At 42.3% G+C, this 17705-nt stretch overlaps 1 protein-coding gene across 1 annotated transcript in view; it reads left to right on the forward strand.

Moving 5' to 3' along the window:
• Positions 1–17705, forward strand: part of cracr2aa (calcium release activated channel regulator 2Aa) — a 159689-nt gene that overhangs the window by 101057 nt on the left and 40927 nt on the right. The gene's annotated exons all lie outside the window — the stretch shown is intronic.

The following is a 17705-nucleotide window of genomic DNA, read 5'->3' on the forward strand; positions in this document are numbered from 1 at the left end:
AATACTTTAAATTGTTTCAAGTTCCATGGCCCCCATCATCTTATTTTCACTGTGGATATCCAGACCCTCTACACCTCTACCCCCCCACCAGGAAGGGCTCAAAGCTGTTTGTTTCTTTCTGGACGCCAGACCCAAATAGTTCCCCTCCACCACCACGCTCCTCCATCTAGCGGAACTTGTCCTCACTCTTAATAATTCCTCCTTTAGCTCTTCCCACTTCCTTCAAACAAAAGGTGTAGCCATGGGCACTTGCATGGGTCCCAGCTATGGCTGCCTTTTAGTCGGCTACGTGAAACAGAACAGCCAACACTGGTGTCCGTCCCCTACTTTTCCCATGCTACGTTGATGACAGCATTGGTGCTACTTCCTGCATCCGTGCCAAGTTCTTTTTTTTAATTTTATTTTCATTTGAAAAGGTATTCACAAGTAATACACAAACTTTTTTTACATATATAACCTTTTCCATTTCTTACGTGAGTAAATCTATATTAATTTGTACATTCACAAGTGCACATTGAGATAATATAGAAAATAATTAGGCATCCAAATAGATGTTTATGTGCAATTGTAATTCCACTCTATTAAACTAAATAATGATAATAATTGTTATAAAAATATTAATAATAGTGGTTGAATACTAATTTCCATGTATCTCTTCTGGTCCATTTCTTTCTGGTCCAAAATTTCCCCAGATCTTTTCTTTACTTGTATTAATTCCACATTTTCCAAAAAAAAAGAACAGTAAACATTCGAGCCAAGGGTGCTTACGTTAACACTATTACTATGTTGGTGAGATAAACAGTATAAACTATTAGGAGAGTCATCTAAAGTCTGCTCACTTTGGGGTTATAAATTCAATCCATTTATTCTAAATTTGATAAAAATTTTTCCTTTTGGATTCTCAGAGAGTAGGTCATCTCCATTTTAAATATTTCCAAAATAATTTCATGGTGATGTTGGATTTAACCACTTTCTGGTGATTGATTTCTTACTTGCCGCTAAAAGGGCCTGCAGCTGCTTTATATCTCTCTTCTGTTCCAAAAACGATACATGCCCCAAGTAGAGAGTCTCAAAGTTCAGAGGTATCTGAGTCTTAAATACCTTAACTAATGTTAGAAACCATAGAAGCCACAGCACAGAAACAGGCCTTTTGGCCCTTCTTGGCTGTGCCAAACCATTTTCTGCCTAGTCCCACTGACCTGCACGTGGACCATATCCCTCCATACACCTTCCATCCATGTATCTGTCCAATTTATTCTTAAATGTTAAAAAAGAACCCACATTTACCACCTCGTCTGGCAGCTCATTCCATACTCCCACCACTCTCTGTGTGAAGAAGCCCCCCTTAATGTTCCCTTTAAACTTTTCCCCCCTCACCCTAAACCCATGTCCTCTGGTTTTTTTCTCCCCTTGCCTCAGTGGAAAAAGCCTGCTTACATTCACTCTATCTATACCCATCATAATTTTATATACCTCTATCAAATCTCCCCTCATTCTTCTACGCTCCAGGGAATAAAGTCCCAACCTATTCAACCTTTCTCTGTAACTGAGTTTCTCAAGTCCCGTCAACATCCTTGTAAACCTTCTCTGCACTCTTTCAACCTTATTTATATCCTTCCTGTAATTTGGTGACCAAAACTAAACACAATACTCCAGATTCGGCCTCACTAATGCCTTATACAACCTCATCATAACATTCCAGCTCTTATACTCAATACTTTGATTAATAAAGGCCAATGTACCAAAAGCTCTCTTTACAACCCTATCTACCTGTGACGCCACTTTTAGGGAATTTTATATCTGTATTCCCAGATCCCTCTGTTCCACTGCACTCCTCAGTGCCTTACCATTAACCCTGTATGTTCTACATTGGTTTGTCCTTCCAACGTGCAATACCTCACACTTGTCAGTATTAAACTCCATCTGCCATTTTTAGCCCATTTTTCCAGCTGGTCCAAGTCCCTCTGCAATGTTCTGTGAATACCTTCCCAATATAAACTTAATTCAGGGCAATCCCAAAAAATATGGAAATGATTTGCCTCCTTGGAGCCACACCTTCTCCAACACGCCACGTTTGTGTCTTTATATTTTTCCTGGTATGGGGTCTTGAAGTATCTTATAATATTTTCCAACAATGTTCTCTCCAAGTCAAAGAGTTAGTCGAAGACCACTGAAAGCTGCATATGTTCTCCCAAGCCTCCTCTGAAAGTACCAACCCCGCTTCTTTCTCCCACTTCTCTTTAATATACAGTGTGTTTACATTTTTGGCATGAGAGAGGGCGTTATATAATCGAGAAACTGATTTACTTGGTATTGAACTGTAAGCCGAATTCAGAATCTTGAAAAATTCTAATTCTACTGTTGATAAGTCTGTATATCTACAACTCTGGTTAACATGATGTTGTAGTTGAAGGTACCTAAAAAAGTCATTGTGTTCTAGGCCATGTTTGTCCTGCAGGGATTGAAAACTTTGTAATACACTTTTATGTGTGAATGAGAGGTAGGTTGTAAGACCTTTCTTTATCCACAGTTCAAATCTTTTATCTCCTCTGCTGGGAAGAAATAAGCACACCATCTGAAAAGTTTTAACATGTTATTGATTCCATGTGAATTTGGTACCTCCTACCATACTTTCAATGTGAGATTTATCCAGCTGCTTTTAATCTTTTCCAATTGGGCCATCAATCCTTTGTCTGCTATTGAGGCCTGTAGAGGAGAACTGTCAATCAATCCAAATTCTATTTCCTTCCATCTGGCCTTGTATTCCCTATTGCACCAATATAACAGAGGGGTTATCTGTGAAGCATAAAAATAATTTCTCAAACAAAGAAGTGTCATATCTCCTCCTTCCTTTACTAACTGTAAGGTGTTAAATCGGATCCATGCCAAGTTCATCAACTTTTTCAACTTTGCCTCCGACTCCACCCTGCCCTCAAATTTACCTGGTCCATTTCTGATACCTTCCTCCCCTTTCTTGATCTCACTGTCTCTATCTCTGGAGACAACTTATCCACTGATGTCTATTCGAAACCCATGGACTCTCACAGTTACCTGGACTATATCTCGTCTCACCCTGCTACTTGTAAAAATGCCATCACTTTCTCTCAGTTCCTCTGCCTCTGCTGTCAGGATGAGGCTTTTCATTGCAGAACGAAGGAGATAGAACATAGAACAGAGAAAACCTACAGCACAATACAGGCCCTTCAGCCCACAAAGTTGAGCTGAACATGTCCCTACCTTAGAAATTACTAGGCTTACCTATAGCCCTCTATTTTACTTAGCTCCATGTACCTATCTAAGTGTCTCTTAAATGACCCTATTGTATCCGCCTTCACCACCGTTGCCAGCAGCCCATTCCACGCACTTACCACTCTCTGAGTAAAAAAACTTACCCCTGACATGTCCTCTGTACCTACTCCCCAGCACCCTAAACCTGTGTCCTCTTGTGGCAACCATTTCAGCCCTGGGAAAAAGCCTCTGACTATCCACATGATCAATGCCTCTCATCATCTTATACACCCCTATCAGGTCACCTCTCATCCTCTGTCGCTCCAAGGAGAAAAGGCCGAGTTCACTCAACCTATTCTCATAAGGCATGCTCCTCAATCCAGGCAACTTCCTTGTAAATCTCCTGTGCACCCTTTCTATGGTTTCCACATGCTTCCTGTAGTGAGGCGACCAGAACTGAGCACAGTACTCCAAGTGGTGTCTGACCAGGGTCCTATATAGCTGCAACATTACCTCGGCTCCTAAATTCAATTCCACGATTGATGAAGGCCAATACACCGTATGCCTTCTTAACCACAGTGTCAACCTGCGCAGCTGCTTTGAGCATCCTATGGACTCGGACCCCAAGATCCCTCTGATCCTCCACACTGCCAAGAGTCTTACCATTAATACTATATTCTGCCTTTTTGGAGATGTTCTCCTTTTCAAAAAACAATGGGCTTCCCTTCCACCACACTCAACCATATCTCTTCTATTTCACGCAAGTCTGCTCTTACCCCATCCTCCCACCACCCTACCAGGGATAGGGTGCGTCTTGTCCTCGCTTACCACCCAACCAGCCTCCACGTCCAACACATAGTTCTCCAGAACTTCTGTCATCTCCAACAGGATCCCACCACCAAGCACATCTTTCCCTCCCCACCACTTTCTGCTTTCTGCTGGGATCACTCCCTTGTCCATTTGTCCCTCCCCACTGATCTCCCTCCTGGCTCTTACCCTTGCAATCAGAACAAGTGCTACACCTGCCCCTACCTCCTCCCTCACTACCATTCAGGGCCCCAGGTGAGATGACACTTCACCTGTGAGTCTGTTGGGGTCATATGCTATGTCCAGTGCATCTGGTGTAGCCTCCTGCATATCGGTGAGACCTGACGTAGATTGGGAGACCGCTTCACCGAGTACCTATGCTCCATCCCCCAGAAGAAGCGGGATCTCCCAGTGGCCACCCATTTTAATTCCACTTCCCATTCCCTTTCCAATACGTCAATCCATGGCCTCCCCTACTGTCGTGATGAGGCCATACTTAGGCTGGAGGAACATACTCCATCTGGTTAGCCTCCAACCTGATGGGATGAACATGGATTCTGGTAATGATACCCTTCACTGTTCCCCATTCCCTTTTCTCTCCCTGACCTTATCTCCTTATTCGCCCATCATCCCCTCTGGTTCTTCTCCCCATTTTTCTTTCTTCCACGGCCTTCTGTTTTCTCTTATCAGAGTCCCCTTTCTCCAGCCCTGTATCTCTTTCACAATTAACTTCCCAGCTCTACTTCATCCCTCCCCCTCCCAGTTTCACCTATCACCTTGTGTTTCTCTCTCCCCCCTCCTTCACCTTTTAAATCTACTCATCTTTTTTTCTGCGGCTCTGCCAAAGGGTCTCGGCTCAAAACATTGACTGTACTTTTTTCCATAGGTTCTGCCTGGCCTGCTGAGTGCCTCCGGCATTTTGTGTGTGTTGCTTGGATTTCCAGCATCTGCAGATTTTCTCTTGTTTGTGATTTGATTACTTTACAATTTATTGTTTCTTCTTTTGTGCCAGTTACTGTAAGAGCATTTCACTTCAGTAAAGTAACTATTACTAATACAAACATTAGTTTTATGATTAAAAGTTATCTAACTTGACATTGACAGTACAGTACTCAGGATTCTTGGGTTGCATGGCAGGCGTCACAACACTATGTTCATCAAGGAAGTAGTGTAGCTCCTCAATGGTGCAAAGTTTTGACCCTGGCTCAAGTGATCTAGTCTCTAGAGTTTAGAAAATTGCAATTGAATAAATTCTTACAGACTTGAGAGATACAATATTGGGAAAATACTTTCTATGGCTGAAAGTCTGGACCAGGTGTCACAGAGTGAGAAAAAGTTGGGCTAGGAAAAGGTTTCTGACTATCCACTCTATCTCTGCCTCTTATTGTTTTGTACATCTCTATCTATTCACCTCTCATCTTCCCACACTCCAAAGAAAATAGACATAACTCATTCAACTTAGCCTCATAAGACATAATCCAGGAAGCATCCTGGTAAATGTCTGCACCCTCCCTAAAGCTTCCTATAATAAATCAACCAAAGCTGAGCACAATATTCCAACTGTGGTCCAACCAGAATTTGGTTGTGGTGTAATATTACCTCACAGTTTGAACTCAATCACCCGACTAATGAGAGCCAACACTATGTAACCTTTTTAACTATCCTATCAACTGGAGTGGCAACTTATAGGGACCTAAGGACTTGGACATGAAAATCCCATCAGTTCCTGCACACTGCTGAGAATCCTGTCATTAACTTGGTATTCTGTTTTCAAATTCAACCTTCCAAAATGAATCACTTGGCACTTTTCCAAATTGAATGCTATGCCACTTCTCAGCCCAGCTATACAACCTGTCAATGTCCTACTGTAACCAACAAAACCATCTAAGCTATACACCACTCCACCAATCTTGGTATCACCTGCATACTTGCTAACGTACACTTCTACTTCCTCATTCCATCATTTATAAAATTCACAAAGAGCAGGGATCCCAGAACAGATCCCTATGGATCACCACTGCTGAATGACCTCCAGGTAGAATATCCCTCTGCCTTATGTGAGCAAAGCAGTTCTGATTCCATGTAAACAACAGGAATTCTGCAGGTGCTGGAAATTCAAGCAACATGCATCAAAGTTGCTGATGAACGCCGCAGGCCAGGCAGCATCTCTAGGAAGAGGTACAGTCCTGACGAAGGGTCTCGGCCTGAAACATCGACTGTAGCTCTTCCTAGAGATGCTGCCTGGCCTGCTGCGTTCACCAGCAACTTTGATGTGTGTTGTCTGATTCCATGTAGCCAGATTTCCTCGATTCAATGCCTTCTGACTTTCCAGTGGGGAACCTTGCCTAACACCTTACTAAAATCCATATATATATATACACACACACACACTGCTCTATCTTCATGAATTTTTTTTCGCACTTCATAAAATTCAATCAGGCTCGTAAGGCATGACCTGCCTTTCACAAAGACATGCTGATTATCCTTAATCAGACTATGCATCTTAAAACGCTCACAAATTCTGTGTTTGAGAATTCTTTCCAATGGTTACCCACCACTGACCTAAGACTTACTGGTCGACAATTCCCAGGATTATCCCAATTATCTTCCTTGAGCAAATAAATATGTTTAGAGCATTAGACTATTAGGGAAACCATAAGACATAGGAGCAGAATTAGGCCCATTGAGTCTGCTCCACCATTTTAACTTTACATTTCCCTCTCAGCTCCAATCTCCTGCCTTTTCCTCGTATCTCTTTATGCCCTAACTAATCAAGAATTAACCTGTCTTAAATATTCCCAATGACTTGGTGTCCACAGCCACCTGTGACAACAAATTTCACCTATTTGCCACCCTCTGGCTAAAGAAATTACTCCTCATCACCATATTGAATGGATGTCCCTCTACTCTGATGCTGTGACCTTGGGTCTTAAACTCCCCCACCATAGGAAACATCCTCTCCATGTCCACTTTGTTGAGGCTTTTCAACATTAAATAGGTTTCAATCATATCCCCCTTCATTCTTCTGAATTCCAGTGACTACAGGCCCAGAGACATTAAACACTTTTCAAATGATAAGCCTTTCAATCCAGAAACGTTTTCATGAACCTCCTTTGAATTCTCTGTGATGTCAGCACATCCTTTCTTAGATAAGGGCCCAAAACCACTCACAATACTCCAAGTGAGGCCTTACCAGTGCCTTATAAAGCCTCAAAATTACAAACTTGCTTTAATGTTCCAGTCCTCTCAAAATGAATGTACATAAAGACTTGACCTCCACAGCCGCCTGTGGCAATAAATTCTGAAGATTCACCACTCTTTGGCTAAAGAAATTCCTCCTCATCTCCATTCTAAAAGGATGTCCCTCTATTGTATGACAGAGCTGAGGATGAGCCAGCAGGTTTACAAGTAGATGATGGGTGTAACATGAATGTGAGGAAGGACAAGCCATGATTGTGTACAAGTGCAGACAGAGCAAAGAGTTAACTTGTACCACAAAGGCAAAATTCAAAAGGACGAAAAATGCAGGACTGAAGGTGTTGTTTTTAAATGCACGTAGCATTTGGAATAAGGTGGATGAATTTGAGGCACAATTAGAGATTGGTTGGTATGACATTGTGGGCATCATTGAGTTGTCACTGAAAGAAGACCATAATTGGAGCTTAACATCATCCACAAACTTGGCCACAAAGAGATCAATTCCATCATCTAAATCATTAACATCTAACGTAAAAAAAATCTGTCTCGACACAGGCCCCCATGGAACACCACTGCTCACTGGCAGTCAGCCAGAAAAGGATTTCTTTATCCCACTGTTTGCCTCCTGCCAATCAGCCAATGCTCTATCCATGCTAGTGTCTATCCAAGGTCTCTTGTTAAGCAGCCTCATGTTTGGCACATTGTCAAAGGCCTTCTAAAGAATCAAGAACAAACATCCACAGATTCTCCTTTGTCTATCCTGCTTGTTATTTCTTCAAAGAATTCCAGGCAACATTTTCCCTTAAGAAACCCATGCTGACTACAGCCTATTTTATTATATGCCTCCAGGTACCCTGAAAACTCATTCTTAATAATAAACTCCAAAATCTTCCCAACCACTAAGATTAGACTAACTGGCCTATAATTTCCTTCCTTCTGCCTCTCTTCCTTCTTGAAGAGTGGAGTGACATTTGCAATTATCCATTCCTCTGGGACCATTCCAGAATCTAGTGATCATTACTAATACCTCCACAATATCTTCAGCCACCTCTTACAGAACCCTGTGGAGTAGGCCACCTGATCCAGGTAACATCTACCTTCAGATGTTTCAGATTCCCAAGAACCTTCTCTCTAGTTATGGTAACTTCTCACACTTTGTGACCCCCTGACATCTGGAACTTCCACCACACTGCTAATGTCTTCCACAGTGAAGACTGATGCAAAATATTATTCAGCTTGTCTGCCATTTCCTTGTTCCCTATTACTACCACTCCAGCATCATTTTCCAGTGTTCTGATATCTACCCTTGCCTCACAAACTTGAGAAAATCTGCAGATGCTGGAACTTCAAGCAGCACACACAAAATGCTGGAGGAACTCAGCAGGCCAGGCAGCAGCTATGGAAAAGAGTAAGCAGTCAATGTTTTTGGCCGAGACCTTTCATCAGGACCTGTCATCTTGCCTCTCTTTTACACTTTATTTATCTGAAGAATCTTTTGGTATCCTCTTTAATATCATTGGCTAGCTTACTTTTCTATTCCATCATTTCCTTCTTTATGACTTGTTTAGTTGTCTTCTGTCCATTTTTTAAAAGCTTCCCTATCCTGTACCTTACCACTAATTTTTGCCCTATTATATGCCCTCTCTTTTATGCTGGCTCTGACTTCTCTTGCCAGCCATTGTTGATTCATCTTGCCTTTAGAATACTTCTTCTTTGGGATGTATCTATCCTATGGCTTCCGAATTGCATCCAAAATTCCACCCATTGCTGTTCTGCTGTCATCGCTGCCAGTGGTCTGTTCCAATCAATATTGGTCAACTCCTCTATCATGCCTCTGTAATCCCACTTGATTCCACTATAATACTGATACATTTGACTTTAGCTTCTCTTTCTCAAATTGTAGGGTGAATTCTATCATATTATGATCACTGGTCCCTAAGGGTTCCTTTACCTTAAGCTCTGCGATCAATTCTGGTTCATTGTACAACACCCAGTCCAGAATAGCTGATCCCCTAGTGGGCTCAACCACAACCTTCTTGGGATCCAGCACCAACCTAATTTTCCCAGTCTATTTGTGTATTAAAAAAAAAAAGACATCTACCTATGTTTCATTGACTATACAAAAGCTTTTGACATTGTCAGACAGCAAGATCTGGAAATGTTTCAAGATCTTGACATAGATGGGAAAGATATACATTTCTTAAGAAACTTATACTGGGACCAGGCAGCATCCATCAGAATAGAAGGAGAAGTGAGTGAGTATGTGAAAATCATGAGAGGAGTCAGGCAATGTTGTGTCCTTTCACCAGACTTATTCAACCTGGTATAGTGAAAATATCTTGAGAAGTATCAAAGACATCAAAGGATTCACAATCGGAGGCCATAATATAAATAACATCAGGTATGCTGATGACATCGTAGCTGATTTGGAAAGAAAACTTCAAGAACTACTCACTATAGTGGCAGCAGAAAGTAATCGCAGAGGCCTCTCAATCGACACCAGGAAGACAGAAAGCATGGTCATCTCCAGAAAGACAAACATCCCACAATGTGTGATCAAGATCGGAAATACAAACATCAAACAAGTCAACAAATTCAAATATCTTGGCAGCCTAGTTACAAGTAATGGCAGGTGCGACACAGATATCAAATACAGAATAGCAATGGCGAAAGAAGCTTTCCAAAAAATGAAGACCATATTAACAGACAGAAAGATGAGCACGCACACTAAAAACAGAATACTGCAGTGCTACATTTATTCTATCCTGACTTATGGAAGTGAATGCTGGACCATTTCTGCAGCAATGGAAAAGAGACTAGAAGCAGCAGCATTATGGTTCTACAGGAGAATGTTAAAAATATCATGGACCACGCACACATCAAATGAAGAAGTTCTCAGAAGAGCCCAAGCAGTTTGATCGCTTATACCAACAATAAGAGAAAGACAACTCAGATTCCTAGGGCACATCATGCGGAAGGATGAACTAGAAAAACTTATACTCTCTGGAAAGATTGAGGGGAGTAAACCTAGAGGAAGACCTCGGCTTATGTACATCAAAAGCACAGCCAGGTTGCGACTGTTTGGAGGTCTGCATATAACTCCCATCAGGGTTCTTTCACTCATGCCCTACATCTTCCGGTCCCATGCCATGTCTTTCCAATGGTTTGATTTCGCTTTCTACCAACAGAGCCACCCCACCCCCTCTGCCACCTGCCTGTTCTTTTGGTACAATGTGTATCCTTGGATGTTAATTTCTGACTATAATCTTCTTTCAGCCATGATTCAGTGATGCCCAGGTTCATGTACCTTATTCCGTATACTGCGCACACTCAAATATAACATCTTCAGTCCTGAAGTCATCACACTTTTTGATTTTGTCCTCCTTTTTACATTGCAATTCATCCTGCACACTGCAGTTTTACCCTGTCATCAGCCTCTCCTTGCTGGCAGTCTCACTACACACTGCCTCTGTTTGTAAACCAACTACCCCGTCCTCAGCCCTATCACTCCAGTTTCCATCTCCCTGCCAAATTAATTTAGGATAAGAGGAGAACTACACTATTTAGTTCATTGAATCTGATTTGCCATTCCATCGTAGCTGATTTAGTATCTCTCTGAACCCCATTCTTCTGCTTTCTCCGCATAACCTCTGACATTGGATGAGGAAATGGAGAGATAGCCCAGGAAATTATAGACCAGTGAGTCTTACCTCAGTAGTTGGTCAGCTGATGGAGAAGATCCTGAGAGGCAAGATTTATGAACATTTGGAGAGGCATAATATGATTAGGAATAGTCAGCATGGCTTTGTCAAGGGCAGGTCGTGCCTTACAAGCCTGACTGAACTTTTTGAGGATGTGACTAAACAAACTGATGAAGGTAGAGCAGTAGATGTAGTGTATATGGATTTCAGCAAGGCATTTGATAAGGTACCCCATGCAAGGCTTATTGAGAAAGTAAGGAGGCATGGGATCCAAGGGGACATTGCTTTGTGGATCCAGAACTGGCTTGCCCACAGAAGACAAAGAGTGGTTGTAGACGGGTCATATTCTGCATGGAGGTCGGTGACCAGTGGTGTGCCTCAGGGATCTGTTCTGGGACCCTTACTCTTCATGATTTTTATAAATGACCTGGATGAGTAAGTGGAGGGATGTGTTAGTAAGTTTGCTGATGACACATAGGTCGGGGGTGTTGTGGATAGAGTGGAGAGATGTCAGAGGTTACAGCGGGACATTGATAGGATGCAAAACTGGGCTGAGACGTGGCAGGTGGATAAGTGTGAAGTGGTTTATTTTGGTAGGTCAAATATGATGTTAGAATATAGTATTAATGCTAAGTCTCCTGGCAGTGTGGAGGATCAGAGGGATCTTGGGGTCCGACCACAGGACACTCAAAGTTGCTACGCGGCTTGACTCTGTGGTTAAGAAGGCGTACGGTGTATTGGCCTTCGTCAATCGTGGGATTGAGTTTAGGAGCCGAGAGGTAATGTTGCAGCTATATAGGACCCTGGTCAGACCTCACTTGGAGTACTGTGCTCAGTTCTGGTCGCCTCACTACAGGAAGGACGTGGAAGCCATAGAAAGGGTGTAGAGGAGATTTACAAGGATGTTGCCTGGATTGGGGAGCATACCTTATGAAAGCAGGTTGAGTGAACTCGGCCTTTTCTCCTTGGAGCGACGGAGGATGAGAGGTGATCTGATAGAGGTGTATAAGATGATGAGAGGCACTGATTGTGTGGATAATCAGAGGCTTTTTCCCAGGGCTGAAATGATTGCCACAAGAGGACACAGGTTTAAGATGCTGGGGAGAAGGTACAGAGGTGATGTCAGGGGTAAGTTTTTTACGCAGAGAGTGGTGAGTGCGTGGAATGGGCTGCCAGCAATGGTGGTGGAGGCAGATACGATAGGGTCTTTTGGATAGGTACGTGGAGCTTACAAAAATAGAGGCCTATGGGTAAGCCTAGTAATTTCTAAGATAGGGACATGTTCAGCACAACTATGTGGGCTGAAGGGCCTGTATTGTGCTGTAGGTTTTTCTCTGTTTCTATGTTTCTATTAAGAATAGGTCCAGGGTCATCAATATGTTATCTTGCTACGTTAACTATTTTATCCCCAGGATTATTCTCATGAACCTCTCTTGGACCCAGTACAATGCCAGTGTATCCTTTCTTAGATAAGGGACCCACTCTAGGTGTCGTCCAATCAATTCCTCATGAAACATCAGCATTTTATCCTTGCTTTTATATTCTAGTCCTGTTGAAATGGATGATAAAATTGTATTTGCCTTCCTCACCACTGACTCAAGCTGCAAATTAAACTTTAGGGAATCCTGCATGAGTACTCCCAAGACCCTTTGCATTTCCGAGTTTAGAATGTTCTCCCCATTAAGTCAATAGTTTATGCCTTTACTGCTTCTGTGCATGACCATACGCTTCCCTACACTGAATTCTATCTGCCTCTTCTTTACCCGTTTTCCCAATCTGTCTAAGTCCTTCTGCAGACACTCTGCTTCCTCAACACTACCTGCCCTCCCAGCCATCTCTGTACCCGCTGCAAGCTTGGTTACAAAGCCACCAATTCATAACAAGGGGAGTTGAGTATAGGAGCAAAGAGGTCCTTCTGCAGTTGTACAGGGCCCTGGTGAGACCACACTTGGAGTATTGTGTACAGTTTTGGTCTCCAAATTTGAGGAAGGATATTCTTGCTATTGAGGGAGTGCAGCAGAGGTTCATGAGGTTAATTCCCGGGTTGTCGGGACTGTCATATGTTGCAAGATTGGAGCGACTAGGCTTGTATACACTGGAATTTAGAAGGATGAGAGTATACGCCGGAATTTAGAAGGATGAGAGGGAATCTGATTGAAACATATAAGATTATTAAGGGATTGGACACGCTAGAGGCAGGAAACATGTTTCCAATGTTGGGGGAATCCAGAACCAGAGGCCACAATTTGATAATAAGAGGTAGGCCATTTAGAACAGAGTTGAGGAAAAACTTTTTCACCCAGAGGGTTGTGGATCTGTTGAATGCTCTGCCTCAGAAGGCAGTGGAGGCCAATTCTGTGGATGCTTTCAAGAAAGAGTTAGATAGAGCTCTTAATGATAGCAGAGTCAAGGGATATGGGGATAAGGCAGGAACGGGGTACTGATTGTGGATGATCAGCCATGATCATAGTGAATGGCGGTGCTGGCTCGAAGGGCCAAATGGCCTACTCCTGCACCTATTGTCTATTGCCTAATTCTGTCATCCAAGTTATTGACATATAATATGTAAAGAAGTTGTGCCAATACTGACTCCTGCGGAAAACCATTAGTCATCGGCAGCCAACTAGAATAGACCATAAGTCACAAGTGCAGAATTAGGCCATTTGACCCATCAACTCTCCTCAACCATTCAATCATGGCTGATCCTTTTTTGCCCTCCTCAATCTCATTTCCTGGCCTTCTCCCTGTAACCTTTGATGCCGTGTCCAGTCAAGAACCTATCAATCTCTGCCTTAAATACTTTCAATAACCTGGCCACAGCAGATGCCTGTAACAAATTCCACAAATTCACCACCCTCTGGCTAAAGAAATTTCTCTACATCTCTGTTTTAAATGAATGCCCCTTTAACCTGAGGCTGTGTCCTCTTGTCCTTGACTCCCCCAGCATGGGGAACATTCTTTCCACATCTACTTTGTCTAGGACTTTCAACATTCGAAAAGTTTCAATGAGATCCCCCCTCATCCTTCCAAATTCCAGCAAGTACAGACCCAGAGCCATCAAATGTTTCTCATATGATAACCTTTTCATTCCTGGAATCAACCTTGTGAACCTCCTCTGGAACCTCTCCAATGCCAGCACATCCTTTCTAAGTCGAGGGGCTTAAAACTGTTCACAATACTCAAGGTGAGGCCTCACCAGTGCTTTATATAGCCATAGCATCACATCTTTGCTCTTGTACTCAAGACCTCTTGTGATGAAAGTTAACCTCGCATTTGCCTTCCTCAAAACTGACTCAACCTGCAAGCTAACCTTTAGGGTGTTCTGCACAAGTCCCTTTGCATCTCATATTTTTTGGATTATTCTCTGGTTAGAAAATAGTCTGCACATTTATTTCTACTACCAACGTGCATGACCATGTATTTTCCAACATTGTATTTCATTTAACCATATAACAATTACAGCACGGAAACAGGTCATCTTGGCCCTTCTAGTCCGTACCGAACTCTTACTCTCACCTAGTCCCACCAACCTGCACTCAGCCCATAACCCTCCATTCCTTTCCTGTCCATATAGCTGTCCAATTTAACTTTAAACAACAACATCGAACCTGCCCCAACCACTTCTGCTGGAAGCTCGTTCCACACAGCTACCACTCTCTGAGTAAAGAAGTTCTCCCTCATGTTACCCCTAAACTTTTGCCTTTAATTCTCAACTCATGTCCTCTTGTTTGAATCTCCCCCGCTCTCAATGGAAAAACCCTATCCACGTCAACTCTATCTATCCCCCTCATAATTTTATATACCTCTATCAAGTCTACCCTCAACCTTCTACGTTCCAAAGAATAAAGACCCAACTTGTTCAACCTTTCCCTGTAACTTAGGTGATGAAACCCAGGTAACATTCTAGTAAATCTTCTCTGTACTCTCTCTATTTTGTTGACATCTTTCCTATAATTCAGTGACCAAAACTGTACACAATACTCGAAATTTGGCCTCACCAATGCCTTGTACAATTTCAACATTACATCCCAACTCCTATACTGAATTCTCTGATTTATAAAGGCCAGCATACCAAAAGCTTTCTTCACCACCCAATCCACATGAGATTCCACCTTCAGGGAACTATGCACCATTATTCCTAAATCCCTCTGTTCTACTGCACTCTTCAATGCCCTACCATTTACCATGTATGTCCTATTTTGATTAGTCCTACCAAAATGTAGCACCTCACATTTATCAGCATTAAACTCCATCTGCCATCTTTCAGCCCACTCTTCTAACTGACTTAAATCTCTCTACAAGCTTTGAAAACCTACTTCGTTATCCACAACTCCACCTATCTTAGTATTATTTGCATACTTACTCATCCAATTTACCACCCCATCATCCAGATCATTAATGTATATGACAAATAACATTGAACGCAGTACAGATCCCTGAGGCACACCACTAGTCACCGGCCTCCAAACTGACAAACAGTTATCCAGCACCACTCTCTGGCGCCTCCCATCCAGCCACTGTTGAATCCATTTTACTACTTCAATATTAATACCTAATGATTGAATCTTCCTAACCAACTTTCCGTGTGGGACCTTGTCAAAGGCCTTACTGAAGTCCATATAGACAACATCCACCGCTTTACCCTCGTCAGCTTTCCTACTAACCTCTTCAAAAAATTCGATAAGATTTGTCAAACATGATCTTCCACGCACAAATCCATGTTGACTGTTCCTAATCAGACCCTGTCTATCCGGATAATTATATATACCATCTCTAAGAATACTTTCCATCAATTTACCCACCACTGACGTCAAACTCACAGGCCGAAGATTGCTAGGTTTACTCTTAGAACCTTTTTTAAACAATGGAACAACATGAGCAATACGCCAATCCTCTGACACCATCCCCGTTTCTAATGACATTTGAAATATTTCTGTCAGACCCCCTGCTATTTCCACACTAACTTCCCTCAAGGTCCTAGGGAATATCCTGCCAGGATCTGGAGACTTATCCACTTTTATATTTCTTAAAAGCTCCAGTACTTCCTATTCTTTAGTCATCATAGTTTCCATAACTTCCCTACCTGTTTCCCTTACCTTACACAATTCAATATCCTTCTCCTTAATGAATACCGAAGAAAAGAAATTGTTCAAAATCTCCCCCGTCTCTTTTGGCTCCACACATAGCTGTCCACTCTGATTCTTTAAGGGGACAATTTTATTCCTCACTATCCTTTTGCTATTAATATAACTATAGAAACCCTCTGGATTTATTTTCACCTTACTTGCCAAAGCAACCTCATATCTTCTTTTAGCTTTTCTAATTTCTTTCTTAAGATTCTTTTTACATTCTTTATATTCCTCGAGCACCTTATTTACTCCATGCTGCCTATATTTATTGTAGATATCTCTTTTTTTCCGAACCAAGTTTCCAATATCCCTTGAAAATCATGGCTCTCTCAAACTTTTAACCTTTCCTTTCAACCTAACAGGAACATAAAGATTCTGTACTCTCAAAATTTCACATTTAAATGGCTTCCATTTCTCAATTACATTCTTCCCATAAAACAAATTGCCCCAATCCATTCCTTCTAAATCCTTTCGCATCTCCTCGAAGTTAGCCTTCCTCCAATCAAAAATCTCAACCCTGGGTCCAGACCTATCCTTCTCCATAACTATATTGAAACTAATAGCATTGTGATCACTGGACCCGAAGTGCTCCCCAACGCAAACCTCCATCACCTGACCTATCTCATTCCCTAACAGGAGATCCAACACTGCCCCTTCTCTAGTTGGTACCTCTATGTATTGCTGCAAAAAACTATCCTGCACACATTTTACAAACTCCAAGCCATCCATCCCTTTTATAGTATGGGCTTCCCAGTCTATGTGTGGAAAATTAAAATCTCCCACAATCACAACCTTATGCTTACTACAAATATCTGCTATCTCCTTACAAATTTGCTCCTCCAATTCTCACTCCCCATTAGGTGGTCTATAATACACCCCCATAAGTGTTATTACACCTTTCCCATTCCTCAATTCCACCCAAATAGCCTCCCTAGACGAGTCCTCTAATCTATCCTGCCAGAGCACCGCTGTAATATTTTCTCTGACAAGCAATGCAACACCTCCCCCTCTTGTTCCTCTGATTCTGTCACACCAGAAGCAATTAAATCCAGGAATATTTAGTTGCCAATCACACCCCTCTTGTAACCATGTTTCACTAATAGCTACCACATCATACTTCCAGGTATCAATCCATGCTTTAAGCTCCTCCACCTTTCTTATAATGCTTCTAGCATTAAAATAAATGCATTTAAGAAATTTTCTACCTCTTACTCTCTGTTTATCACTAACGGTGCAAACAACTTTACTCTTTTCTTTTTCTTCCTTCTTCCCTACATCTGTTCCTACACTCTGGTTCCCCTCCCCCCTCGTATCTAGTTTAAATCCACCGGAGCCTCTCTACCAAACCTACCTGGAAGAATATTTGTCTCCCTCCAGTTCAGATGTAGACCGTCCTGCCGGAACAGGCCCCACCTTCCCTGGAAAACTGCCCAATTATCTATAAATCTGAAGCCCTCCCTCCTGCACCATGCCTTCAGCCACGTGTTGATCTGCGCTATCTTACTATTTCTAAACCTGCCTGCATGTGGCACTGGTAGCAATCCTGAGATTGCTATCCTGGAGGTCCTGTCCTTTAACTTGGCGCCTAACTCCCTAAACTCACCTTTCAGGACCTCCTCACTCTTCCTACCCACGTCATTGG

Source organism: Mobula birostris, chromosome 9, assembly GCF_030028105.1.
Source record: "Mobula birostris isolate sMobBir1 chromosome 9, sMobBir1.hap1, whole genome shotgun sequence".
In the NCBI taxonomy this organism is placed as follows: Eukaryota; Metazoa; Chordata; class Chondrichthyes; order Myliobatiformes; family Myliobatidae; genus Mobula; species Mobula birostris.